We start from the raw sequence: 12,193 nt of genomic DNA, 5'->3' as shown, positions 1-12,193 counted from the left end.
TTAAAGACTGGGGATACCAGGAAGTCCTCACCTCAATATTGGAACGGGTTTTCCAGGGAAGTGATGGAGTCACCATCCCTGGAAGTGTTAAAAAACTGGGTAGTTGTGCCCTTCACAATGTTTTAGTGGGCATGGTGGTATTCAGTTGAAGGTTGGACTTGATGACCTTGGAGGTCTTTTCCCACCTTAATGATTCTGTGATTCTATGAAAATAATCCTGACACACGTAAACAATGTTTGCATGCTATTCCTGAGCTGTAAAATTTTCCAAGAAAAGGGCAAAACGACCACTTCAGTGAGAAGGTTTTTGTACAAGTTTTTGTTCAATTAGCACAACTTGATTTATTGGTAGCTGAACCCTCAAACAGCCTGTAATTACAGACCCACAACTGCATAGTAGGAAGATTATGAAGGTTAAACATATCAAGTCTTTGCATAAGAAGGAAGTGATCAATGAGAAAAAAAAAAGGAGAGTTAATGAGAGATAAAAGGATTCAGGAGTGTGGCAGATCAGTTTGTGCCAGGACACTCTGTAATGAAAGGAGACAGCCCAGCAAATGAAAGCAGAAAACCTTGATTTTGCTCAGAGTGCCATTAGAAACTTAGATGTAGTCTTCACAAATAAATCTCATTTTAAGGGCTAGTGCTCTTTCTTTTCTGTCCCAAATTTACCTGCTGTGTTAATGCAGTGTCCTCTCACATTCGTTGTTGAAAATTAATTACTCGAGTAATAAGGAGATATAAAAAAATCCCTTCAAACAGGTTATAAAAGGAGTTGTTTGTGCTGAAAGGAAGTTGCCCACTGCATTTTAAGTTTGCAGCATGAATAAATCTCTTTGTGTTCTCGTTTCAGTGCTTTCGCACACACTGTGTCCCACCATTGTGCCTAGAAGGGATAGGCAAATGTAGTCTTTTGGGTTGGCTAACCTTGTCCCAGAAGGATTCTTCTTAAAGACCATTTTCTGCTCTTTGCAATCTTAAATCCCATGGGAGGAGAAACTTCCTGTGCTGCCTCAGAGGCAGGCTTGCCCTCTATTACATTTCACTTTAAGGAAATATTTTCCTGATCTTCAGCCTTTATGTCTCACTTGCTTAATTCCTTCCCACTGCACCTAGTTATATTCCCTTGTACAATCCTAAATAATTAATCACCTCCTTCATTCATTTCAAACACTTGTTGAATACAGAGCAGAGACCAGGAATTACTCATAGGAAGAAAAAGAATGGGAACTAGATGAGAGAGGACAAGTTGAGAGGCGAGGAATGGAGAAAGAACAATGCTCCAAGCATAAAATCCAAGCTGCTGGTAAGAGTAAAAGGGATACAGGAGAGCTGCAGTGCCCCATGGCTGATTCATGCTGCTTACTTTTGCATATTAATTTGGAAAGGCATAACACAGTTCCTCCTGGGGTCTTGAAGTGCTGTGCTCAGAAGAAGGTACCCTTTGATGCCTGTCAGTCTGAAGCAGCAGCAGTGCACAGGCAGTTCCCCAGGCATGGCTGGGCAACTGAATGTGAAAGGGTGGTGAGTGCACCATGAACATAAACCCTGCAGCCATCTGGGTGCCTGAAAAGCCTTCAGCAGTGAAAACTGCCCAGGTTAATGCAGTCCTACATTTATGCTGAAGCAGAATTCAGGAGAACTTCCAGCACTGATGGTAATGCTCCTCACAAACTTGCTTTCCCAAGGACACAAGCAGATTTTGCTGCCCAAAATCCAGATTGAAGGGTCGTGTTTTGATTATTTATTTATTTATTTATTTATACCTTGAAAGCTGAAGATCACAAATTTCTAGGCAAGCACTGGAGTGCATTCCTAAGGCACAAGGGCCCCTTATCTGCAGAAGGCATGGCCCAGAGCACTGTGTCCATCCCAGTCAGGATGCTAAAGCCACGTCTCTGCACCAGGATCCCTTCCTCATCCTCCTTCAGCAGAGAATGAGCAGTTTCTTCCAGGGCATAATCAGTCAGGCTGAGGTCTGCCCTACATGTGGTGATACCTCTCCAACATTCCCAGTGTACAGAGATGCTCAAACAACCAAGAACTTCAGTTAACTGAACCGGAGGGCTGGCCATGCTAAAACTCTTATGTTGCAGTAGGCATTTTGGCACCAATTACCCCAGGCTGAACTCCACAGCCCCGGGACTGTAGGTAGGAACATGTCTGTACTTTGACAAGGACGTGAAGAGTAGTCAGCAAACAAGGGGATGGCCAACTGTTAACAGAACACAGTAAGGCTAAAGGAGCTGAAGAAAATGAGTCTGGAGGAGAAGGGGGCACTCTGAACCCTCCTGCTAATCCTGTTTGCTCTCCATGCAAAGCCACGATCCAGCTGGTTGGTGATGTTTCTATGAGTTGTGAACTTTTTATTTATTCACACCTGGGAACATGACCTCTCATCCAGGAGCTCTGTTCCACCAAGAGCGAATTTATGGCTGGCATCTGTTCCTGCAGGAGGCGCAGGAGGTGATTCATGGCAAAGAAATTACATTCTGACCCAGTGACAAGCCATTTTGCTGAGATGTTGAAGATATAAACAGGCTGTGGCACAATCACGGATACAATTTCAATAGTCGTGGTAGTGCTTACACTGCCCAGCCCACCCCCCAGCGCCACTGCTGATGTTCAGAATTTGGCTGCAGCTGTAACTGGAAGCAGGAATAATAAAAGGGAGATACATGGGCTGGGATGGGACTGTGCTAGGGTTTTCTTTTTATTAGAAAGTATATTTTGGCATAAAGGAAAGCTGTCTAGTAAGCAAGCATTCCCAGTCATGAAGAAGGTGCTTGGAACGGGATAGAGAAGTGGGACATCTCACATGGGAATTTGTGACAGTATTTACTGTGTAAGGCCCATGACCATGGGATCCGCTGGCTTGGAAGATGGTGTTTGCGAAAGAAAAAAGAAAAAACTTAACTGTCAGCAGATCTGCCTATGCCACCTAATTTTCTAGGCTTGTATGGCCACTGTTTGGGACAGGAACCTGGGATGTGGGAACGGGAGGAGAAAGAGTCCTCCATGACCTCTCTGTCTCCTTGCACATACACTGGTCAAGGTCTTTGCACCTTTCTAGCCAGCAGGATCTCAGTCCCTGACTGAGTGGTGCTGTTATTCCCCCTTTCCCCACCCACAAGTTTGCTGGAAACCTGAGGTTTGCTGAGAGTGTGTGGGAGAAAGGTGAACTGCAAGAAAAGCCAGGTTCAGGACAGGAGAGCAGGAGGCCCAAAACCTTGTGCCACATGTTGTGCTCATGCCTGTGGAAAGGAAGAATGTTTTTAGCTGCCTGCAGCAGACTGACAGTGGCTGACAAGGAAATGGATGGTTGTGCGGATTCCTGTTACTTGAAAGCACAAGGATCTTGGCCATCCTGTCAGAGCTGCAGCCACAGCTTTGTCATTATTGTGGACATACACAAGCACTGGTAGGTCTTTGGAGCAGTGAAGCATTGCCTGAGAGTGTTTCACAGCAGGGTGGTGAGCAGATATCACAGTTCTGATGCCCAGGTACTCAGAATGGCCTGTGTGACTAGTTACATGTGCCTGCTAGAGAACAACCAGTTTCCTTTATTAGCACCTTGTGGAGTTTGTTGTTTTATTTTCATTTTAAAGTGAAGGGAGAGGGGAGTGGGTGAGCTACCATAATGTGCTCTCCTCAGCCTCGACTGGCCTTAGATTCACCCACATGTAGAGGAGAAGTGCACCAAGGGTAAGTGCAACATTCACATTTCACACCACTCTATGTCCCATCCTAGGAATTTTGCAGAGGACCCAAAATTGATGAGGGATGACCAAGGATGGGGCTGTCACTCGGAGCAAGCTCAGCAGGCTGAAGGAGAGGGCCAGCAGGAAATGTGTGAAATTCAAGGACAAATGCAGAGACCTGCACCCAGGAATGAAGAGGGGCTTGCAGTGGTAAAGGCTGTGAATGGGGTGGGGCTGTGAATGGGCAGGCTGGGGAGGAGCTCTGCTGGAAGGGACGAGGGGTCAGCGTGTGTCCTGGTGGGAGGTCACCACAAGCCAGCAGTGAGCCCTGGCAGCAAACCAAGCCAACATCCTGGGCTGCATGGAGAGCAGCAGAACCAGGACAGTGAGGGAAGTGATTATCACCCTCCCACCCCACAAAAAACCTACCTACTAAGTCATGTGCTATACCACATCTAGATACTGCATCTAATTTCTGGTGCCTCCAGTGCATACAAGTAATGGACAAACTGGAGGGAGTTCAAGGGAGGACCACCAGCATGGCTGGGCAGGCTCAAGCTGTCACCTGCCAGCAGAGGCTGAGGGAGCTGGGCTTGTTCAGCCTAGAGCAGAGACAGCTTGGGGGCACCTAAGAGCAGCACACTACCCTTGTATCTTTGGGGAACTTCTCAAGAAGTTTTAGCAGGGCTTTTTGCAGTGGCATCTGGCAGGGGTGAGAGGCAAGCGGCATGAGTTGCAACAAGAGAGGTTCAGGCTGGATATCAGGTAAGACATGTTCACCATGAGGACAGTCAAATAGTGCAACAACTTGCCCAGTGAGTCTGTGAAGTTTCCTGCTTTTTATTTTGTTATTCTTTTGAACAGAAGGATCCATGGTCTGGGGGTATGGGATGCTAAAGTGTGTGGCACGGTTACACCAGGATCAGAGACCCAAGTATCACTAATTACGTGATACTTTTGCCACATCCACAAGAAATGTAAGCGATCACTTCCTAGGGATCCTCAAGGCCAAAAGCTGAATAGGATGAAACTAATGCCAGAGGTGCTCTATGGATCACGTAAGAACAAGTCCTCAGGGGTCTGGCTTTCCTGTCAGAGGGATATTCTGCATACATCTATCCCCTAAAAAGCAGTTCCAGTGCAGCTGGTGTTTTTATTGGTGTGGTACAATTCCCACTTAGGGCCTATGGGACATCACCTGGGGCTCATTTGTTAACAATAGGATTCACTGAATTTTACCTTCAGCTGTCTACAAATTAGACCCCTAGAGCTCAATTTTTCTTTAATAAATGCAGGAATCAATGCCATTTGAGTTCCCCTGGAGTATCCAACATGGCCCAGGTTCAGGAAAGTGAATATAGGCCTTAAAGTGGGATTCAGCTCACAGACTCATCCCTCTAAGCTTAGGGATCCTTAGCTGAGTATCTGGATGCACCAGACTCCTATGCCTGTACTATTTAGAGCCCTTGAAATGGCCTAGGAGAGCTGGAGGTCACAAATGCCCTATTCATCCTGCATCATGTCTGCAAGCCCTTGGAATCATAGAATTATTGAGGTTTGAAAAGACCCTTAAGATCATCGAGTCCAGCCAGCAATCCACCACCGCCCTTCTTTGCAGTGGCTGCAGCTAAGCAGTCAGCAGGGTATCCTTGGGCACTGGGGGCAATACTTGAAATCTCTACTGAGGAAACTCCATTTTGCTCCTCTTGTCCTCTTATAGCCACTGGAATGTCAGCAACACCTCCAGACAGCTCCCTCACTGCCTGGTCTTTGGCACACTACTTGAGGTGGGAATAATTCTCTGCAGGATGCATTTTGTTACCCTGAGTAGTGGAGATGGCTACAGGGTAAAGCAGCAGCTCTTGTCTGCTGGGCTGAGGTTGAGGCTCCTGAGCAGATGCATTGGTATCTCAACAGCTCTGTGGCCTGTGTCAAAGACACCTATGTGGCATCACCATGGGCTGAAACAGCACCTGTGCTGTGGCACAGATCAGCACAGCACCTTCCTCTGTTATTGCTGCTGCAGCATCAGGTCTGTTTGATTAAGGTTTATTCTGATTTCCAAATGACCTGTCTTCTCTAATAGGCCCCAGGTATCCCCCACTCCTCAGGTGCCACTGACTCTTCTCTGCTGCCTCCTTCAAAGCCACAAGGCTTGAACTCACATGTGCAACAATGAAAGCAGCTGTATCTATTCAGAGGAGGATGGTAATGAAAGGGTATTTTACCTTCATTCATGCTTCCTATTGACCTTTAGATAATATATCACATGTAAACAAACATGCACTGCCTTGTGGTTCCACACTAAATAGGCAGCTCTACCTGGGTGAGAAGGACAGGACAACTGCAAAAATTTCTTTAGGTATGTTTATTTTATCATTGAACTTAGGCTTTTGGAGATGGGAAAACTTCTAGTCATGCTGCAGAAAGAGAGGTAATATCTAAAATTCTCCTTTTTCACATACCTACATGCCAAGAGAAGGATAAAAGGGTTTCTGTTAACCTAACTCTGTAACAGTCTACTTAGCTAACCATTTTATAAAGCTGGGGCTGAGAAGAGGACAGAGAGTTCTGATCCACTGTCATGGACCTTCAGGAATATTTAAGCACACCAGCAGAATCCCAGATGGTCTGGGAAATGTGACATTCTCATGCACTGATAAAACACAAGAAGCATGGCCCAGCCCATGGTTGGCTAGTTTGACACTACTCTGGCAAAATAATGGACATATTGATATGGGTATAAAGACATTAAAAATGAGGTAAACAATTAATGCCAATCAACATGTTTTTTGAGGGAGAAAGGGTTGTCAAACTGGATTTCATTATTTGATGTGATTGTAGGTTTTGGCTGATAAAAGTAATTGCAAAGATGGAATATATTCTGACTTTTGTATATTTGACAGCACAACACATTCTGATTAAAAAATTAGCATTCTACCCTATCAATACAAGGCACATAAAATGGATTGAGAATGGGCTGACATGTCAACAAAGAAGCTGTCAAAGGAGACTCACTGTAGGAGAGTGGTTTTTTTTGGAGGGGGTCTGAATGCTATTGAGTATTTTCACTAATGACTTGGAAGTAAATATCAAAACTGCTGATGGCATTGGAAAATGTTGGAGAGGACTAGGAGTTGCACAAAAGTGCTCTCAGTGTGATTGTAAGGAAGCTTTTGAGTGGAAGAACAGGCAAGCAGGCCACACACACAGGAACCTGGAGTGCAATGCATCCCGGAGGGATTTCAGCATCCTAAAGGAGCAGCCCCAAATAATTCTGCCAATATGGTGTTTTGTGGCTTTTGCATGTTATTTTTGCAGGGACTGATGCAATCCCTGACTGTGTCATTCAGAGGAGTGGAGTAGGGATGAAATTTTTAATTTCTGCATGTTGCACCTCTTGATGTTGAAATAATGTTATCTGACTCTGGTAACCAGCCCAAAAGAGTGTCGGAAAAAAAAGAAAAAGTTGCAGAAATAGAGCACACGAATTATTCAGGGAGTGAAAAACCACAATTGTGTGTAGATGCTTCCAGAGCATGATATGTTTATTTTATGAACGAGGGATGAAAAGCAACTTGAGACCTGCTTATGAGAGCCTCATAATGGCAGATGCAGAAGGGCTCTTTAATGTAGCAGAACGGAGCAGAGTCAAAACCTGTTGCAGTGGCTAAGTCTGCTTTACACCCCCCAAGTTACCCTAAGAGTGATCTCTCCCTACAACACTGTGCTAGAAAGTTCTCCCTTTGTCTAGATTCTGTTGGTCACTGACCCTCTCCCCTCTCCCATCCCTTTTCCCACTGGCCACTGTTATGTCTCTCCTCCTTGCTCCTGCCCCCGAACCCTCAGACTATTGGCTTCTGATGCTCTGCCCGCCTTTGGGAGCTCTCGGGATAAAACCACGTGTGGGTTTTGTTCTTGGTTCTTTGTCCCTGCTCCCTTCGGGTGTGTTGGTTCCCTTAAGCACCTCAGAAGTGCACGCAGAGAACCCCTCTCACCTCTGTGTCTGCACAGACTGTGGGTGTGAGCGGCTGTGAGCGACCACCTGTGAAGGTGAGATCGTGTGGTGGGTGCTGGCAGAGCGCTGCCTCAGCGGTCCACGAGGGACCCCATAGGAATAAACGCAGCACTGATCTGCCAAAGCTCCCATTCAATAAAAACCTACAGAGAAAACATCTGCAGAAGCATGTGCAGGGATTCAGCAGATTGTGCACCTCTGGGAAGTGGTGGACTTCTGCCCCAGGTCCCAGTGCCTTCAGATTAAAACTGAAATGTTTTGGTTGTGTATTTGTTGATCAAACATGGGGTGAGGGAGGAACTTTGACCTACATGTGAAAGGTGAGATTTGGTGATTTACTGGTCCCCTCTATCTCTCTACTGAAAGCCATGGAGCTGTGAGGCCAATAGTTGAAGGAGATGACAGACCCACCAGTTTCTTTCCTACAGGGCTTCATCTCTGCTCTTCCCTGCCTCTTTCCAAATGCCCTCTCTCTGTCCCCTCTGTGGCCTCCATCCTGAGGCACTATGCAATGCTAAGAGTGAAATTTCTCAAGCTGTTGGTCGGAGGTACAGGAGATAATGCTGAAAATTTTTCCTGGTGTGTTCTCAGGCAGGTTTTCAGAAGGGAAAATGCCAGAAAAACTTTGTGCCAGAAGTCAGCCCACTTTTCAAACTGACACTGTCTCCTTTTGCTGGCAACTCAGGAATTTATGCATGTCCTGTGAGTGAGATGTCCCCAGAGCAGCCGGGGAGGCTGGGACATCACTCCCTGAAGTGCCGTCTTGAGGAAACAAATCTCTAAGATTCAAATGCTCCTTTGTTTATGAAATAAAGTCCACCAGACCTATTGCCAATTGTTTATGCTAAAGAGCACACTCCCATTAATGCTAATGGTGCTTTGGAGCATAAATCCTTGCTAATTGATATAGGAATGTATCCCAGAAGAGTTTACTTTACTGCTGATTTAGCTGATAGATATAAATGTGTGAGAGGGAAATATTAGCATTCATGTAAAACAATTAGGTTATCAACAGGGGCAAATGATTCAGAAAATGACTGCAACTTTCCAGTTCCCTTTAATGGAAAAAAAAAGGAAGTCTGCTAATGAGGAAAATCAGAGGGAATACAAATATGAGCTAATCACTGTGGTTACTTAATATTTGTGTTACATCAGCAGCCCTCAAAAACCAGGGCAGGGTTCTCACCTGAGCTCTGTGCTGATGTGGGATGGACAAGACCATCCTGCTGCCCACCAAGGCCAATCTTCCCTGTGACCTCTCTGGTGGAGCAGCATTTTTGGCTTACAAGGCTGACAAACCTGGCCACCAGATGTTGAGCTCAGTAACATTTACTAAATATGCATGAATAGAATGATACAAGCAGCAGATAGATTTCCACAATTTAATTTTTTTTTTCAGATAATATAATGGCATATGAAAAGTGAGGCAGTAATGCAGTTCAAAAGAAAAAAAGAAAGCAACCCCTCTCCCTCCCCTCCCCTCATTCTCCTGGATCTTTCTGCCAAAGGCTGACATTATTGAAAGTTTGATAAATACAAGAATTATGGGAATTTCCATAAAAATCAGATTGTTTAAAATCTACAATTTTGTGGCAAATGTACAGCCATTGAAGGAATAATTTTTTCAGCATACTCAACAGTTTTACCTATTCGATTCCCATTTAGTTCATGGGTTTTGATGTGAAAACGATTTTTTTAAGAGAAGGCTCAGATACAGGAAATGTACAGTAAGCCACACATCTTCCCCAAAAAGATGCTTTGACCTCCAGTGTGGAATCTGTGGCATTTTGAGCATATGGGTTTTCATTTTTTACTCTAAACCTATCTAGAATCAGGAGGAAAAAAAGTCATATACCAAAAAGTACAGTATTGTATTGTTTTATGGCATTTTCTGATTCACATAGCTATTTTTTGATTTTAGTGCAAAACGAAGCTCATCTGCTTATGCAATACAGAAAGAGATAAAAATTTCTGCATTTTAGAATCTTTTGTTGCAAGTCACTGAATGGCAAGACTTTTTCTCCCCACAGATTTCAGAAAGCCTAATTTTCAAAGTCTCCATTATTAATTAAATATCAAGCGAATTAGTTAACATTTGCCTGGGCATGGTTAAAGACCATGCACCCAGGAAGATTTCATATAACAAAAAGCGCCCAACCCTAGAAACATTTCTTTTTTCCATTTAATGCTCATAAAATTTTACAGACAACAGAATCCTTTCTTAAGCTTTATTTAAGAAATCGAATACTATTATAGTTCAATATATATAAGACACATCCAGTATTGTGTTCCTGATAGCAAGTGCATAGATTTTGTTAAGATATCATTTTTATATTTAATTTTTTTTTATTTGTTACTCAGTAGCACGTTTCATGATCACACGAAGGGATATTCCCAGTGATTTTGCTAAGAGCATGAGAGAAAAAACAGAACACAGCAAAGTAGTGAAACTACAACAGAGATGAGGAACAAAAACGATCAGGCAAACTATCAGTACAGTCGATTCCTGATAAGTGAATAATCTGATTGCTTGGTCACAATGCTTTATTCACTTATCAGGAATGATTCACACTACATTTTGTTAAAATGTTTTCCTTAGCCTAATACCTAAGAGTCACACTGGGCAAAGGCACACACACTCTGGCAGGCTATTCTTTAATCAGCAAGTCTTGTGACAGTTTGGTAATTTCCCATGGCGATACACATATAGCTAACAAAGAGACATTTTGCTAACACTGCAAGGTGCCTTACATAATTGAAATTAAAAGCATGTGTTTAAGCAGGACAAACTGTTCAGCTGCATTGCTTTAAGGAACTCATTTTTCCCCCACTGTTGAAATTAAAAAAAAAGAAAGAAAGAAAACCCTGTATCTTTCAGCCCTGAGTATTTAAAAGAAACCTAACTGCAGTATAAGTCTTTTTTTTTCAGCTGTATTTTTGGAAGAAAAGACCCTTCACAAAGCTCTAGTTTCTTTCCTAAGACCAAGTTTGGAGGAAAAAAAAAAGAGAAAAGTAAAAAAGAAAACATCCACAGCAAGCTAAAAAAACCCAAAGAGCAATTCTGATTCATCCATCATGCAAGTCAAGACTTACTTAATTGAATCCACTGGTGTCAAAATTATCCAAATCGAGATGATAAAATCTAGAGGTGTCAAAGACCCAGGATATAGTCTGACCATCGGGTTCTGCTTTCCTGCCTCGGCTTTCTGCTACAGGCTCCCGTGGTTTTAGATTAAACCTAGAGCTGTTTGGACCCCTGACAACAGACCCTGTGGGACGGCACTGGAGCTTGCTGGGGGCTCCAGACTCATCACTTGTTTGCTTCTCATGGAAACGGAAAAGTGAAAAAAAGAAAAAAAAAAAATTTAGAAAAATAGATCGAGCAGTAACAACCAGGCCAACTCACAAGCCACCAGAAAATTTCAAAAGTCTTCCAAACGCAGGAACCAACATTGCTGCTGACACCACACGGATACACCCAGTGCGCCAGGACCTTGTCGGACGGTATTGATGGGGCTGTGTGTGTGTGTGTGAGCCAAAGCCAGAGCGCCAGAAAGACCAGGGGAGAGGAGACAAGAGGGAGGAGTGTCGTTTGGGTCTCATAAGAGCACTTTTAAGTGGTCTTTGATTCCTGAGCATTACAGAAAGTGGGACAAAGGAAAGGGATGGGGGCGTATGGCTTGAATTCCAGAGAGCACTCGCCAGTGCTTCTCTCTCCTCCTTAGGTTTGGTTTGCTTGGTTTTGTTTTTTTTTTTCCCCCTCTCCAAATTGTAGGCTTAGTATCTGCGATCAGAGGAGAGAAGAGACTTTCTGTAAACCAGAACAACATAGATTTTTCTTTTGCAGCTTTTATTTCATCGCGGTAGACACCGGTTAGGGGAGAGCAGAGAGATTCTTGTGAGGAGGAAAAAATTATAGGAAATGAAAGAATAAAAAAGTGAAGAGCCAACTGTAAAAAGTAATGAGAAAAAAAGTGCTATGGTATTTCTTTAGTCCCTTTTGAGATTTGTGTAATACTATCAGCCAATGCTGAGAATGATCTGCTTTGTAAGCCCACAGCAAAAATATCACCCATTGGAACAACGGGGGATCTTTTTCCATCATTTATTTCTCCTTCTTTTAATTTTTATCTTTTTTTTTTTTTTTACTTCCACTGGCTTTAGTAGAAAGTTTTCCTGTGCTCACTTGGATTTTGTTATATTTTTAAAAGAATTATATGTATAACTGCACATAACAAGCTTGATCACCTGGTAGGATTTTGCAGGCTCTCCCAGCCCTAGTTAAGACGTGATTAGTTTCTAGGGAGAGTTTGAGTAACGCCATATGCCATCAGATTACTGTGCAGTTTGGAAGAAATCCCAAGGCTATATCCTCCTCTTCTTGAATGTTTCATATGCTTCTGTGAAGTAGTGGCAGAGTATTATTTTTTTTTAACAACTAGGAAGAAATGATCTCCATAATCCACACTTTCCA

The 12,193-nt window shown here is 43.5% G+C and overlaps 1 long non-coding RNA gene across 1 annotated transcript; it reads left to right on the top strand.

Moving 5' to 3' along the window:
* Positions 1–5,977: 5,977 nt before the first annotated feature.
* LOC138121325 (uncharacterized) lies at positions 5,978–12,004 on the top strand. Its single transcript, XR_011156157.1, has 2 exons — positions 5,978–6,063; positions 10,649–12,004. It is a non-coding gene; the product is annotated as an uncharacterized lncRNA (long non-coding RNA).
* The last annotated feature ends 189 nt before the right edge of the window (positions 12,005–12,193 follow it).

This window comes from Aphelocoma coerulescens, chromosome 1A (assembly GCF_041296385.1).
Source record: "Aphelocoma coerulescens isolate FSJ_1873_10779 chromosome 1A, UR_Acoe_1.0, whole genome shotgun sequence".
In the NCBI taxonomy this organism is placed as follows: domain Eukaryota; kingdom Metazoa; phylum Chordata; class Aves; order Passeriformes; family Corvidae; genus Aphelocoma; species Aphelocoma coerulescens.
This window is presented reverse-complemented; position numbering and strand designations above follow the sequence as displayed.